The sequence below is a fragment of the Phaethon aethereus genome (genome assembly GCF_964289735.1).
Source record: "Phaethon aethereus genome assembly, chromosome: 6".
Classification (NCBI taxonomy): domain Eukaryota; kingdom Metazoa; phylum Chordata; class Aves; order Phaethontiformes; family Phaethontidae; genus Phaethon; species Phaethon aethereus.
The window spans coordinates 18295248-18306622 of record NC_138580.1 but is presented as its reverse complement, the minus strand read 5'-3'; positions in this window follow the sequence as shown (position 1 = coordinate 18306622).

Genomic DNA, 11375 nt, shown 5'->3' with positions numbered 1-11375 from the left:
AGTGAAATTTCAATCAGGTTGCCATCGCAGGCATGGGGGGGGGGAGCCAGAGGCAGGGGATGTATGGGGAGAGGATGTACCCTTTGGGGTGCCCCGTGGTGGTGTGGCAGCCCACCTCCAGGCCCAGGTTTTTAGGGTATCAGAGAGTATGCGGGAAAAGCTTTTTGCCCTGTTAGGATGCTGCAGGATATTGGGGGGCTGCTTTGGGGTGGAAGCAGGAAAAGGGAGAGTCTTGGCTCTGGCCAGCCCGAGGGCAGTAAGAGGAAGGGAAGGAGTCATAAATAATATTTTGGGGTCATTACGCTTCTAAAGACCCATTAACATGCCATAGCCCCGTGGCAAGTGAGAACAAAATGATGTTCAACTGATAGACAGGATTTGGGAGGGAGGCTCTTCCTTCCCTGGATGCCCCCTCTCTTTAATCACTCAGCCCCGGGAGAGCCAGGGCAGCCTGGGGGCTGCCCCACTGCTTGTGGGCACCTGAAGCAGACCCATGTCCCAGGGTGCCAAGCTCCGGGCGGGGGCATCCCACCAGGATCCCGGCTGAGTGGTGATGGATGGGATGCTGGTGGGTGGCCGGCAGAAGGGCCGGGCTGGCGGGTACCACAATGGATGTCACTCCATCAATTTGTCCTCATTACCATGTGAATGGTGGGCGGGAGGGAGAGGAAGGGCATGTGGCGGCAGAAGAAACCCCCCACATGCTCCCATCTGGGGTAGCGTGTTGTCCCCCCCACCCCTCCAGCCCTGTCTGAGCGTGTTAAACCAGTGCCAACACCCCCCCGGCCCCAAATTCAGAGGAGGAGAAGTACCACCCCCTATTCAGAGCCTTGAAAAGGCTACAGGGTTCGGCGCTGTTAACAAGGGGGGACCCCGTCCCCATCCCCGCCTCTCCCGTCTGTCCCTTGCGCCGTGGCCTTCTGCCGTGGCAGCAGCAGCCAGCCCCGCTCCCGGCCCCAGGCTGGCATGCTGGGTGCTGGGGTCCTGGCAGAGGATGGTTGTGGGCATCGGGGCTCGGGGCGTGGGAGCAGAGCACCCCCGAAAGCATCTCCTGTTTGTGGGGAATGCACCTTTGAGCAGCACGGCAGAAGACAACGGCAGGGATCCCACAGGACTCCAAAACCAAACCTTCCCCGTGGAGAGGGGATTATCTCCAGGCAAGGAGGTGGATTGTCTCCATCATCCAGGAGCTCTGGGTCCAACCAGGTCTCCATGCCCTGGGCTGTGATGGTGATGGGGGGATCACCCCAAAATATCTGTGCCTGTGGGCATTGGTACAGCAGGTTGTGGGGATCATTCTCCTGGCGAGGACAGACCAATCCACAGCTGCCCCCCAAAAAAGCCCAGGAGAGGCTGCCCAGCCCGGCTCAGCCCCGCACGCTGTCAGCCGGTGGCTGCCCGCAGAGGGAGCCCGTACCAGCCTCCCACTCTCGCTTGCATTAGCTTAATTTAGCTTAATGGCTTTTTGGAGTGCTGCTGCTCCAGGGGCAGGGGCAGGACCCTGCTCTCTGCAGCACTGTTAGGATGGGGGTCCCAGCGCCCTGGCCCCAGGCTCACAGGAGCCCCAGGAGGGTGCATGGCGTGGGCTGCAGACCCCATCCTGCACCCCAAATGCCTCTGCCAGCTCCCCCTCTGCCCCGAGCCCACCACCTCCTGCCCTTCTCTCAACCCTGCTTTGGCACTCAGGTGTGGGGGCAGTGCTGCGAGCCCCCCTCCGTTGCAGGGGCTGCGTGCCCCTCCCCAGAGCCCCTCTGCCTGGGCTTGGCAGCTTCCCCGGGGAAGGGCTGGAGGTGCTTAGCAGGCAGCAACCTCTGGGAGTCACACCCCAGCCCGCTGTGCCTGTACAGACACGGACAGACAGACGCACACATACCTTTATCCACTGGACACACATGCCCACCACCTCACCGATCGGGCTTGGACACCCTCCGGCTCTCAGCATCACCATCCAATCCCTCAAAAAGGGGTTTTCCAGCCCAGGTACTTTATAGCCCGGGTACTTTATAGTCTGAAGCACCCAGGTGTCCCTGTGTCCCTGATCTTTGTCCCCTGCGGGGACAGGCAGGGGGACATGCACATGGCCCATGGTGGCACAGGACACGGGCACCCTGAGGCAGTTCCCACCTTTGCACTCATGCCCACCCCACACCTCCCAGGTGCAGAGTGCCCCAGACCCACGGAGGGGTCTGACACTCTCTTCCCCTGCCCGGGGCAAGCCCAGACAGCCCTCCCGCTGGAGGAGCACCCTCTAGCACCCTCTCCCCCAGCACGGGGTGGGAACTAACACACCAAAGCCCACCTTTCCCTTCCTGTATCCCGTATCCCCTCCCCACTGCAGGGCAGCCAGGGCTGGGGTGATGCTGGTGGTCCCCCACTCTCCGCACAAGGGAGGGGCAAGCAGGAGCAGATGGGCACTGTGCGGGGGTCTGGCAGCAGGCATCGCCCGTTACCTCGTACACGGTCCTGCTACAAGATGGGGGACTCCCAGCGCCGTGAGAGCAGCCAGCAGGATACGGCCCTGGGGGAAACCCCGCAGCCATCCGGCACTGACCTTTGGCAAGTGGCTGTGGGGTGCCCCGGGCGGTGGGACGGGGGGTATGGGAGTATGTGCCCGCACGCAGAGGACGAGTAAGAATCTAATCAGGGTCCTTTTCCTTAATAAATCATTCATCTTAATCCAACACCCTCCCTCCTGTTCTAATAACTCCCGGCACTGGGCCCCACAGCCACAACAATGCGGCTAATGGAACGATTTATTTTCATAATGGTGCTGGTGGGGAGAGGGGATGGCCGGGGTGGGGGTGGCACGCTCCGGGGCAGGAGTTTCTAATTAGTGAATGAAATTTGATGTAAGGCTGGAGGAAGATGGATTCGCCGCCTGACAAGAGGCCTTTCAGCTCATCAAAGCGCCCGAACAGGGAGGTAAATTAAATTATTTCTAATTCTTCGCTAACCTCCAGGGAGTCACCCTTCCACCAGCGAAAGGTGGGTCTGTTCCTGAAATGAAGAGGTGCTTGAAGGACTGAGGTTGAGTGGAAGGGACCGGGCTCTGGGATGGTATGGGATGGGGATGACATGACAGGGTGGGATGGGATGGCACGGGACACGGTGGGACAGCAGGGCAGGACAAGCTGCCACTGACTTTGCTGGAAGGACGGGGAGGGAAAAGGTGGTGATGGAGGGAAGAGTTGTGAATGGTCAATAAATAAACAACTCCAGGAACTAATGACTAATTTGCAGCAAGCTTTCCATCCATGCCTGTCACCTAACCAGATCTGGAGCAGGGCTGAAACGCAGCCGGTGCTGGGGTGGAGCGGAGCAGCCAACCCTCAGGGAGTTTGAGCAGGGACAGCACTTGGTTTTGAAGGGGTGACAGGTGCTGAGGCAGGCGAAGGGTCCAGTACAGGGAAATGCTTTGGCAAAGACCCTTGTTCCCACGGCTTTAGTATTTGAGGCCGATGCCAATGTTATTAACGCTTATAGCATGAAGGCTCTTCTTGGAATGCGCAGTGGTTTTTTTCTAAATCCGCAGCTCCTGGAGTCCTGTGATGGAGACTCAACTTTTACGGTGAATAAGTGTGCTCATTCCTAAGTCTCCTGCTTGCAGAGGGACCTTGCAGTTGCCAACTTGTCACTAGCCCAGATGCCCCCAGTACAAGAGTGCAAAGAAAAAGGCTTGGTCCTATGTCTGCAATGAACCCCTGGCTCTCCCTGGAGCAGGGAGAATTACAAGCTGCCCCAAAAGCACCCGAGGCTGCCTCACAGCCCCCCTGCCTGCGGGGCCAAGGAAGACCATTCAGGGACAACAGATAGGTTCCTGGGGGTTCCTGGGGGATTTCTCGCATGAAATCCTGGGCTGCGTTTCCCACAAGATCTCCCGCCCACGCACTGCCACGCTCAGCACCGCCGAGCAGCCGTGGTTGCAGCACAGCCCAGGGAGGGAAACAGGGGGAATAGTGGGGCTGTGTCTTACTGCAAGGGGCTGGGGAGGCATGGGGTGGGCCAGGGCCGGGGCTTGCTGCAGGCTGGGGCACACGGTCCCCTCCCCACAGCGGAGCTAGGTGGAGCTGGGACAGGCGCGAGCTGGCTGTGCTGACCCAACACTCCAGGAATTTAATTTGTTTAATATATTCCCTGGGAAAGAAGAAAATAAATAAGTGGCACCTTGCGTGCCCCCATGTCTCACTCTCGCAACGGAGGTGTCAGCTTAACGAGCCAAAGCCCTCAGCCTGATTAACCAGCCGCTGCTCCCGCTAATAGGGAGCCGCTGAGCAGCGTGATTGATGTACAGGGAGCATTAGCCCTCAGAGCCTGGTGCTGGACTGCTGGGCAGGGGCACCGTGCCCACCCCAGCCCCTTTGCTCCTGCCCTCTGTGCCCAGGCCCAGGTCAAGGGCACATCAAAGGCTCCCTTTTGCCCTGGGGTGGATCATCCTGCCCCACTGCTACGTGGTGCAGGCAGTTCACAGGCGAGATGGAGCTTGGGGCTGCTTTTTGCCTCTAGAGGCAAGGACATGCTGGTGGCTTCCTACCAGCTGTGGGACTGTGTGGCAGCTCCTCAAAATAGGGGCTGGGGGCCAGGGCTGGGCAGAGGTTTTGTGCTTTGCTCTAGACCTCAGCCACGCTCTCCCCCATGGGCTGGGTAGGGACACCTGGGGACACAGAGGCACAGAGACGTGCTGGAGGCCATGGTGACAACCCAGGGAGGACCCCATGAGTCTTGGCAGCTCCTTCAAGTCTTTAATCCACCAAGCCCTTACCATACTGCTAGGAAGAGAACCCAAGTGTCCTGACCCCTCCTTGTCCCATCCATCCCTCGCTCAGCCCCTTCCGCAGTCCTGCTTGCCTGTCCCTCCATCTGTCCCCCCCTTACTGAGGTGTCCCTGGGTCTCGCTGCAGAGACGTCACCTGCTCCCACCATCCCTGTCCCATGGCATTATCATCACCCTCTGCCCCCCCACCCGCCTTGGGAAGGGGTTAATCAGCAGCCAGGGAGACAGGGTAATAAATGGCCGTTATCTCGTTAATGAGCTGACATTAATTAGAGCCCAAGGTCCTGGGAGGAGCAGCTGATTTATCCTGTCACCCTGGGAGCAGGTTAGGAGCTGACTCCATGGAAAGGCCATTAACAGGGAAGAGGTGAGGTTGTGGTGCTGGATGGGGGGGTGCTCCCCCCTCCTTCCAAGCCCTGGCTCCCTTCCCTCCCAGAGAGCAGCTCTGGCCTTGGGACAGGACCCAGCAAAGCACCAGAGCAGATCCTGGAGGTGACAGGAGGAAGCAGGGCTGGGGGAGTCCCCATGTGCCCAGCGATGGGGGTGCCAGGGAGGTGTGGGGCTGGGCATGATGTGCTGGGGCTGCGGGAGCGGGGGCACAGGGAGGCAGCGGGGGGGATGCGGTGCCTTCAGCTGCTCCCCTGCCTTCCTGGATGATGCTGGGCTATGGGAGATGCTGGCTGTTTAGACTCCCTCCGCAAAAGCCAAGGCCTGGGGTGAGGACAGACGCCGAGGTTGAGCCCAGGTGCTGCCAGAGCTCATTTTGGGAGCACTGGGGTGGAGGAGATCTCTGGGTGGGTGCTGTTTGCTCATGGTGTTTCAGGGTCTAAGAGAAACGGGGTCGGGGCTAACAGGACTGGAAATGTAGCAGCCAGCCCCTGGCTCCTTGCAAGAATGAATCCGAGCTGGCTGCGTGTCCCGTCTCTCCAGGCCATGCGTTCACACCGGGACGAGCCTGAGCACCTCTGTGGTGAGCGCAGCCAGCAGCTGATGGCGGGGAGCCCCGGGGCACCCCCGCGGCCGTGCAGCCCGACCCTCCGCGGCGGCTGCCTGCTGAGGTCGGGTGTGATGCTTCAGAGCTGCTCTGGCTGCTTCTGCTGTGGGCAGGCACCCTCCCTGCCCCTCAAGCCTTCCCGTGCCAGCTTGCCGTCCCCCTGCTCCAGCGCGGGAGGCTGTTAAAACATGTTTTTCTGTTCAGCCTTGCCATGTCCCATCAGAGACGGGGCTGCTCGTTTGAGGGATTGCTTGGCTAAATAAACAGCTGCTCAGAAATCCCTGCAGGAGGCCTGTCTAGGAGGGACCCAGCCGTGTTTGCTTTGCCTGTTAACCCCTTCGCTCGCGGCGGGCACCCGGGGCTCGGTGCGGAGGGAGGTGTGAAGGCTGGGTGAGGTGGGCAGCGGGAGCTGCGTACCCCACCGAGCCCGTGCAGGGGGGTGAGGGCACGGAGGTTTCTGCCTCCCAGGACAGATCCCTGCCTGTCAGACCGAGCAGCTGATGTGCCAGGATGGAGGAGCCCTCGGGAGCTTGTGGCTGGCTCGCGAGTCCCTGGGGTGGGCAGGAGCAGGCAGACCCACGCGGGAGGGGATGCAGGCAGGAACCGGGCATGGCAGTGACTGAGCACAGCACGCCTGGAAGCGGGCACGGAGGTGGCTTTGGTGACTTGCCTGGCACTTGTCTCCTGCCATCACTGGTGCAGGGGGAGACCCCTAAAGAGAGACGGGGAGCCCTGGGAGCACTTCTGTGGGCTCTGCGGACGGCCGTTCTGCTCCCGTGACGGTGGTGCAGATGCCTCTGCCGGTGTTTCCGCAGAGGGGGCAGCCACCAAACTGCCCCGGGCTGGCTGTGCCAGGTCTGATGCAGGGCAGGCTCAGCTCCCGCTGCTGTGGGGCTGATTAAGAGCCATTATCTGGTTGGCTAATGGGCTCTGGGCCACTCGCAGGTGACTTCTCAGCTGTTCATTTAGCCACAAATCACCATGGGGCTGGCAGTCTATTTACCTTCCCCACCAGCCTCCTGCGGCTTCCCATACTCCAGAGATAGTGGGTGGCCCTGCTGCAAGGGGCAGGGAAAGGGCAGCATCCCGCTGCGGGCAGTAGTCAGGGCTCCCATAAAAGCTGGGGTACCCTGAGCTGGGGCAGACCAGGGGCTCAGCCTGCTCTGGGCTGGAGGCTGCAGAGCATGGATGAGAGTGGGATGCTTCCACAGCCCCTCGTGTGGGGGAATGGCTGGGAAAACACCTGCGAGCAGGCTTACAGCCTGTGTCTCCAGCTTCAGCGATGTTTCTGGGCTGCATTTCCCCACCAGTTGGCTTGGGACTTCAGGGTGCTGCAAGATGAACTGAGGCACCAGGACTAGAGCAGCAAGATCCACTGCTTCCTAATAGATGCCTTAAACAAGGTTGTTGCACCGTAGGTCTCTTACAGGGAAGTAATTTCTAAAGATGGAAAGCTCAGGAATGTGACCTGGAGAGCAGTTAATGCTTAGCAAGAGGGTACAGCTGTCCTGGGGACAGGGAACTCTTGCAAGGCTTAACGGCTTGAGCCTGGGCAGAAATCAGGGTGCCTGCCACCTCTCTGGGACTGGCTAAGCACCAGTTCCTGCACCCATCCCTGTCTCAAAGGCAACTTCTATTGACTGAAGGCAGGAGGTGACCCAAACCTACCAGAAGGACCTGGTGCTCAGCTGTGCACCTAGGAATAGCCAAAATGACAGGTTAGGCGGAAATCAAGACACAGCCCCAACATGGGTCGTGTCTTCATCTGATGTCTGGGATAAGGACTTGATCCTGGGAAAATGAAAGTCTGGTGCCAGTAGGTAATTTTTTATCAGGGTATGGATTTTCCTCGGCACCCTTGACTTTGATCTTGGGGCAGTTGGGTTTGCTGAGGGATGTTGCGTTGCTTCCCAAGGTGACACTGAGGAAGTGGCAGGGCTGTAAAACTGAACTGCGCTCCCAAATGCTACCTGTGACCCCCATGGCTTGTTTCTGAGAGCTCAGGGACTGCTGGGGACAGCTTGGGAAAGTATGTGAACTGCTGTAGGTAGAATTGTGGGTCTCTACAGATGCTGAAAACTTGTGTGCACCAGAGCTGGGTGTCCTTGGCAGCTATGTGGGTGTTTGCTCTTCTAGATTGACTCCTGCTTCTTGACCTCATACAGATGGAAGCTGCATGGAGACAATCCATTTGGGGCAAGACACTGCAAAGAGATCTCCAGTTGTCTAGCTGGGCACCTTCACATCGGCAATAAAATGCTTTGCAGGGCTTATGTACACCCACATAGGTGCTGCTGTGACTGCTGCTTTCAGATGGCTGAAGGAAGACCGGGCTCTGAACATCCAGCTGAGGCACATCCAGAAAATCCCCCCAAAATGCCCAAGCAAATGAAAGAGTCCCAGGAAGCCCTAGGCTGTGTGAATGCTCCTGGTGCTGCCCTTTGCCCAGTGAGGGATGTTGTGATCAGGGGCCTCCCAGGGAGGTGAGGGAGCTGAGGAACCTCACTGCTGCTGGGGCAGCATGGACCTCCCACTGATCTGCATTTGCTGGGCAAGAGTAGACCAAGTGGTTAAGTGTGGAGGCACCTTTAGGGCCAAGTCCACATGAGATGCATCAGGCAGGGGACAAATGGAGATGTTGATGGGGCTGTGCTTGAATCAGCAAGGAATGTGGAGATGGGAGAAGCAACCTGGCTGGTTCAGGTCTTCAGGCTGGTCCATCTAGCTCTGTACGGGGCTCAGGAGATCTGTCCTGGATGTGCTGAAGATCTGCAGCAGCAAGGTGGTGTTTGCTGGCCTGTTTCACAGAGCTGGTCACCTTGGGAGGGCTCTGCTACCACTGGGTGAGCAGAGGAGGCCCTGGGGTAACAGCACAGGGTGGGCTGTGGGGGGGGACTGGGAACAATATGGTGCTGGCTGGGATCATCATCCCTTAACCTCTACCTCCTCCTGAACCGGGGTGCTTTCCTGGGGCAGCTCCTGGCCATGGGAACAAGCTACCTCTCTGGCGGATATCCTGGGGTCTGCTACCTGTGGCTGATGTTTGGTGTTGCCTTAGATCCACTGCGGAGACCTTCCTGTGGAGGAAGGATGCTGGGCAGAGGCAAGGGGCCAGGCCACAGTCATGTTCACTTATTACAGTCCTCAGATCTAGTTAGCAACCAGGTGAGCTGTCACCAGAGGACCTGATGGATGGGGAAGAGAGTTCCCTCCTTCCTGAGGCGGGAAATGAAGCTAATCAGACCTCGGACACCTTAATCCAGCTCTGATCTGATTAATGACCCTGAAGACTGTGAACTCATCAGCACCCTAGCATCTATCACTGTCTGTATCCCGCCCCTGCTGCTGGCCACCGCCTGGCACGGCTCTCCTGTGCACAGTCCTGGGCTCTGGCTCTGTCCTGCACGGTGTAGGCTGAGTGACAGCTGCTCTAGCCCTGGACAACCCTCCTGCAGGGCTCCAGTGCCTGGGTTTGACTCACCTCAAGGAGGGATCTCCCTCCATGATTTCCCTAGATTTCTTTATTGGGATGTTTCCACCCAGGTTTTATGGCTGGTGTCTGCAAACATTTCTTGCTTGTGAAATTCAAAGGTTGCAGCTTGGCTGCTTGTACTTGTATCACCCTGGGATCGGTGAATTGGGTGCCAGCCTGGGCTGCTGATCCTTGGAGGAGCTGCTTGCCTTGGGAGAGCCTCCCTGGGTAGTGCAGGGGACTTCTGTGAGGACAGTAAGGCTGTGACCCAGACCCCCAGATGAGTCTCACTTAAGACCTGCTCCCACTGCCTGAGATACAGTGGGTACAGTCACAAATGGTCTCAGGGCTTGACAGAGGTTACCCAGTCTCTCCTGGACTAGCCACCTGCCCCTCTGGTGGTCACCGTGGTGGTGACTTCTCTGTTGTGCCCCAGTGCAGCAACCCCAATCTCTGCCCCGGGTCTCAAGACATGTGCCAAGCTAGCAAGCCATGGCGATTCTTGGAGCCAGTCCTGGGGACTCAGATAAGGAATCGGTGGCTCCTCCCTTGCTGCCGTCACCATTGCAGGCTGTTGACCTGCAGTGGAAGAGTTGTCCTACCTCTGATGTGCCCTCTGTTTCCTGGATACTCATTGCAGTTTTCCCCTGTGTTTGGGAGCCAGGCTGCTCCATCCCTCCCCTGCTGTGGCCAGCAGGTCGAGGAGGGGGATTCTGCCCCTATACTGTGCTCTGGTGAGACACCACCCCCCCCGCCCCCCCAGTGCTGCATCCAGCTCTGGAGCCCTGAGCACAGGAAGGACATGGACCTGTTGGAGCGGGTCCAGAGGAGGCCACAAAAATGCTCAGGGGGATGGAACACCTCTCCTGTGAGGACAGGCTGAGAGAGTTGAGGTTTTTCAGCCTGGAGAAGAGAAGGCTCTGGGGAGACCTTACTGCAGCTTTTGAGTACTTAAAGGGGGCTTATAGAAAGATGGGGACAGACTCTTTAGTAGGGCATGTTGCATAGGAGAAGGGGTAATGGTTTTAAATTAAAAGACGGCAGATTTAGGCTAGAGCTAAGGCAGAAACTTTCCACTGTGAGGGTGATGAAACCCTGGCACAGGTTGCCCAGAGAGGTGGTAGATGCCCCATCCCTGGAAACATTCCAGGTCAGGTTGGATGGGGGCTCTGAGCAACCTGCTCTAGTTGAAGATGTCCCTGCTCGTTGCAGGGGGGTTGGACTAGGTGGCTTTTAAAGGTCCCTTCCAACCCAAACTCATCTATGATTCTACAGAATCCTGTCCTGCCCATCCCTGCTGTTTGGCAGGGCTGGCTGCTCACATCGAGGGAGAGGGAAAGGGCTTGGGGTTCTTTTGCTTGGCAAGGACACTGTCTTCTGTCCTGGGAAAGCAGAGGGGGATGGATTTGGAAGGGGGAGGCCTACAGCCTCCCTGATGGTAGAGAGAGGGTATAGCAGCAGGTGCAGGGCTGGGTGCAGAAAGGGACACTGTTCCACCTTCAGTACCCTCTGTCCAAGCAGGGTGTGTTAATGTGGGGTGACATCCACTCCAAATCCCCTTCTGAGCAAATCCAGCTCTGGGCTGTGCATGGGGCTGTTTCCTGCCCTCCTGCCTCCCAGGGAGGCAGCTGGAAAAGGGCTCTTGTGTGTCCGTTCCCACAGAAGGATTTGGGGTCACCCAGTGAAGGTAGTGGGAGCCGTCCTCAGGCAACAGGAGGAGGAAGTTGTCCCACATGTGGGACCTTTGGAGCTCCCTGCAGTGGGGTGATGTGTGTGCAAGGAGCTCAGCAGGCTCCAGACCAGACTGGATGGCAACAGGGAAGAGAAGACCCTGGGGTCACTGGGCAGAGAAAGCACAGGAGGCTGAGGAAGGTCCCACTTTCTCCTCCCTGGGCATCTGCTTGCAGCCCCTGTGGGACACGGTGGACAGGCAGATGGAACCCTTTCTCACTCAGGGAATTCAGCAGTGCTGGAAATGCTGAAGGGGGAAGAAACACAGGGATTGGAGCCCCCTTTATCTATTATAATATTGACTTGGGGCAGTAGCAGCTGCCTCACGTATTCTAAAGAACAGGAGCCACTGCTGGGCACAAACAAGCAGAGGCTTGCCTTGCTGCATCGGCGTGACGCAAAAGGAC